Source organism: Hevea brasiliensis, unplaced genomic scaffold, assembly GCF_030052815.1.
Source record: "Hevea brasiliensis isolate MT/VB/25A 57/8 unplaced genomic scaffold, ASM3005281v1 Scaf1, whole genome shotgun sequence".
NCBI lineage: Eukaryota > Viridiplantae > Streptophyta > Magnoliopsida > Malpighiales > Euphorbiaceae > Hevea > Hevea brasiliensis.
The window spans coordinates 5,961,589-5,966,974 of NW_026614585.1; the positions used below are offsets into that span (position 1 = coordinate 5,961,589).

At 31.3% G+C, this 5,386-nt stretch overlaps 1 pseudogene; it reads right to left on the minus strand.

Annotated features, from left to right (window-relative positions):
• Positions 1 to 3,140: 3,140 nt before the first annotated feature.
• On the minus strand, positions 3,141 to 5,386 carry LOC110636578 (pentatricopeptide repeat-containing protein At2g21090-like; annotated as a pseudogene).

Below are 5,386 nucleotides of genomic sequence, written 5' to 3' on the forward strand. Positions count from 1 at the left end.
ATATGAAATTGACTTCTACCAGGTCAGGTCAAATTAACATATCTTGATTATTAGTTAAACGAATATGTTGGTAAACCCAACGTATATTACGACTTATATTATAAATATCGAGATGTCCAACGACTCTTACAAGTTAGGGAAACAGAACTTGAATTATGAAAGAAAGAATTCATGATTTTAAGCATTGTAAAAATGAAGGCAAAGCTTGATGGCATGCTTAAACTAAAAGTAGAATTTGATGATTTATCAAAAGTTAATAAAAATGTAAGGCAACAAGAGCAACTTTAATCCCAAAAACAATTTGAAGATGAAGAACATAGAGAGCAACTTGAAGCTAAAGAGCAAAAAGGAAAGCTTGATGAATTTGAAGCCTTGGTTGTTGAGTCTTCACATGTTGAAGAAATAGTTGTAGAAATGCATGTTGTCGAAGATGTAGTTGATGAAGCTAAGAAAGATATGTTGGGGAACAAAGAAGATCAAGCCATAGAGACTTCAATTGAAATTGAACCCATGGACTTATGGAGTCGCAAAAGAAATTGAAGATTTTCAATTATCTTGTTTGTTATTGCTAGAAGTGTGAAGAAAAGAATGAAGTTCATCATTTCAACCTTTTTGCCGTCATCCAAGAAGATTGAGATGGTTATTTTCTAAATTCAATTTTTGATCCTTTCGCACTACAAGATTTGAGATTAAATTTTTTCTAACTAAAGGAGAATGATGCGATATAAGAAGATTAAACTTAGGAGTTATAGTCATTGTAAAATTATGAAGTTTATAAATTTTATCAGGCATAAAAATTATTATTCTATTAGATATAATTTTTTTCTAATTTATTTTATTTAGTATCCTTAATTAGTATCTAATTAGTTTTTTCAATCCTAGTAGAAATAATACTAGGTATTTTATTATAAATACATGTGTTATCTAGAAATTTTAATTAATAAATTTGATTATTGTTGAGATTTGATAAAATTTTTAAAAATATGTTTCTTGAGAGAATTTATTTCTCTTGTTCTTCTTCTTCCATGAGACTGTAAATGAACCAAATTATTTGTGAGCTGCTCAAAACACGTAGATAGGCTTATTTGTAAAATTATTTATTATATTTCGTTATATTATAAATATTTATTATTTTATTTATAAACTTTCTAAAATTAATGTATTGTTTAAAACTATGATATAATTAATATACAAAATATATTTTTAGTTAAAAAAATATAAAATATATTTTATTAAATATAATTATTTATAATTTAAATTTAATTTTTTATAAAAATTAAATTATTTTTTATATGAGAATTAATTAAAATTACGTAATAATTTAAATTTTATAAATTTAAATTTAAAATTTACTCTATAAATGAACTGAGCCGCTCAATACTCCTCATTCATCTTAACTCATTTAAAATTTATTTTCTACAGGAATCAAATTTGACTCGTTAATATTTGGTCTGAGCTCGACGCAAACTGAGCTCTTGAACTCCAACTTGACTCGGTTCGTTTATGCTCCTATTCTCCTACGCCACAAAGACACCCACTGGGCCAAAATTTCCCACAATTAATAATTGCCCATTCCAAGCATAATATCATTAGTCTTTTTCTCTTCAGTCCTTGCACTAGATCAAGCAATCAGATCGCTACAACTAGTGCCATAAAACAAGCTTCAAAATGGTAACGGTATTTTAAAAAAGCAATATTTGCTAACGACGAAAAGTTAGTAAAAGACAGAAAGCCCCATAACAATACATATAAAAGCAGCTGCAAGTTCATTTTGAGAAGTGCATTACCCCACACAACAGAGAACCACATAATATCATCCCTCAATCGGACTTGGTAAAATAGAAAATATATTCATGGACCTTAAAACTTGAAGATAAATGGGTCCTACCATGTGCATTTAGTGTGCTCATTGATTAAAGGTGATGATAACTCACAGCCTCTCTCCCTCCTTGTAAGCAAGCTGGATGGCTAAACGCTAATTTTCACTCCTATATTTATTGGCATGTTAATTTAGTCATTTTTAATTTAACCCAACCTCTTTTATTTGATTTACATACGTTATTTACTATTTTTTTATATTAAAATGTTATTTTTATATTTTATAATAAATTAAATTGAAAAAATAAAATATTATTTTATTATTTAATGTTATTAATTAAAATGAAAATACAAAAAAAATATATTATTTTTATATTTTTATGTAATTAATTAAAAATAAAATACAAATTAAAATTAATTATGATATTTAAAAATATAAAAAAATTAATTTATATTTCATATGAATAATTAAAATTATAATTATAATTAATTATACTTAATTAAATTGAAAAATAATAAAGTATATTTTTTTATCTAATTACTTAAAATTAAGAATTATGATTATAATTAATTTTATTTATTTAAATTAAAAATAATATTATTTTTACATTTACTTATAATTAAATAAAATTAAAAATATATAATTAAAAATATTATTTTATATATATTTTTATATTATTAATTAATATTTAAAAAGTAAAATATAAAAAATTATTTATCAACACTTAAAAAATAATTAAGTAATTGACAATAGTTAAATATACGCATGTTTGATGTGAGTTGTACATTTTTCAATTTTGAATTAAATTAGAGCTAAATTAAAATTTTTAAATTAAATATAATAAAAAATTAAAAAATAAATTAAATTAGAGCTAAATTAAATAGGAGCTGAATTTAGCATTTAGCCCAAATAATAGATACGCAGAACGACAAGAAGATCAAATAAATGCAGCCAAAAAGCATCCAATATATCACATTAATATCTTTTCAGTTTTGTGCCGAAAACATAGATTTGTTTTTGCAAAGCATTCAAAGAGCAGGTTTATCTAGTCCTCATCAACATCACAACATATTCCAAATTTGGGGTTTAGTAGTCTTGACAATGCCCAAGCCTATGCCTATTGGAAAGTTAAATCTATCTATGCGTGAAATTATTTTTTACAAGGAAAAGATTCAACAAAAACATGCTTCTTGTATGCATAGAAAACACAGTGAAGCCCCTGTGGCTACCAACAATTTATTTCATAAAGATGATAATCAAACACCTACAATATTAAGAAAATTGAAAATGGAAACCTTTTACCAGTTTATTAGACAAACAGTAATCCAAAACAATTATAACATTGAAATAGTCTCTCCAGTACAACATTGAGGAGATTCAATTCTAGAAATGCAAAGATGAACTACATTAATCTGCACTGGAAGGCATGCCCATTCAAGTAACGTTAAATGTTACAAGTTAAGCAAACTGTAAGGAAAATATAAAATTTTGTACATATAGTCAACACCACCTGGAAAAGTATGGATGAAAAATTTCTACCTCTCATTATTAATTGATGCAACTTCTTCTTTCATGTGGTCGGCTAATTGTTCCACGACCAAATATATTACTTCTTTCAAAGGGTGCAACTGATCTGATGCAGTAAAGGAGTGCAACTTATTTTCAATATCTATCCAACTAACGGCTCGCTCCTTCCGTCCACGTCTCTCATTCATAAGCTGTCTCAACTCTCACCTTTTCAACCGATTCCCACCTCCCAAGTGCAGCATATATTGTTGATAATAACACATTGGCTGTGGAGGAGTGACGCTTCAATTGTATAAGTTGCTCAGCTGCTTTTCTTCCCACTTCTGCATTGCCATGGATTCTGCAAACACCAACTAGGGCATTCCCAATTTGATCATTTGGCTTACATGGCATTTTCTCAAGTTGATTCATCAACTTATCAAAATGCCCCGCATGACCTAGGAGATCAATCTAACATGCACAATGTTCCTGATTGGGAACAACACCATGACAAGAAGTCATGGACTGAAATAACCTAAGCCCTTACTCCACAAGACCCGAATGACTACATGCACTGAGAATGACAACCAATGTTATCCCATCTGGCTTCATGCCTAATCTAACCAAGTCATCAAACACCTGAATAGCCTGTTCACCATGACCATGCTGTGCCAGGGCAGAAATCTTAGTATTCCGAAAGACAGTCCCATTTATTACCCATTAAGGTCAAAAAATAACCTTGTATTTGTTTACCGTGATTAAGTGAAGCTATACCAGCACAAGCACAAAGACAACTGCTAAAAGGAAATTGATCAGGTCTAATATGAAGAATCAACATCTTTGTAAACAACTCAAGTGCCTTCTTCCCTAAACCATGTCTAGCATACCCAGCAATCAAAGCTGTCCACGAAACAGGATTCTTCTCGGGCATCAAATCAAATAATTCATTAGCTGCCTCCATATCACCCAACTGGGCATACCCTGAGACCGTTGTTGTCCAAGCAAGAATATCCCTCACATTCATCTCATCAAAAAGCAACCTTGCATCACTCATCTCACTGCATTTTGCATAGGCATCGACAACTGAACTGGAAATCACCAAATTTGATAAAATCCCAGCAACCAAAACCTGCCTATCAGCCTGCCTTGTAAGCTCCAATTGCTTGAACTTCACACAAACATACAATAGACCCGCAAAACTACACTCATTGTACCCTATTTCCAAATTCCTCAACTCCCTATAAAACCTCAAAGCTTCATAGCAAAACGCACTCTGTGCATAGGTAATCACCATTGTATTCCAGGACACAACAACTTTCCGGGGCATTTGATCAAACAACTTCCAAGCCGGCTTTATTTTGCGCAACTTAGGATACCTAGAAAGCATATTATTCTATGAGTACAAATTCCCAATAGGCATTTCATCAAACACCTTGTATGCACGTACATAATCACCACATTTCACATACATAACGATCAGATGATAAACCAAAAGCACATTGGGTCTTTAAATCCGGTTAAGTTTAAATGGAGATGGATCCTTTTGCCGAACTTGAGCGATTTGGTGTTTGCACATTGTTGGATAAGGCAAGGTAGTGTCTGGCAAGGCAAGCGTATCCCTTTGCGCCATAATAGCTGAAGAGAGGAGACTGCTTGTGCGAGTTGACAGAATTTAACCATGCAGGGAGGCCTTGTGGAAAGCTGCTTTCTGGGGAATAAGTAAATTTTCACCAAACTTGAGGGCTTCGGCCTGGAGGAAGCGGGCATTGGAAAGAGGAACCATCTGAAGTGAAGCCAACAGTTTGTTTTTCTTCTTCTACATTACTGGGGTCTCCGGTGAGATGGCGTCGCCGGCTGCGGTACATGAGAAGGTGGGGATTGACCGTTGGTTTGACAAATAGGAGGTTTGCCATGGTAACGGTGCGTGTGGTTGACTTGGCGAAGCGCTGGTTTAAAGTCAAAATCAAATCAGAACGGATCGATTTAAATTGAAATTGAAATAAGATCGAAATTTTTGTTAAAATTAAATTTTCAATATTAAATTGGACTGAAATCAGATCA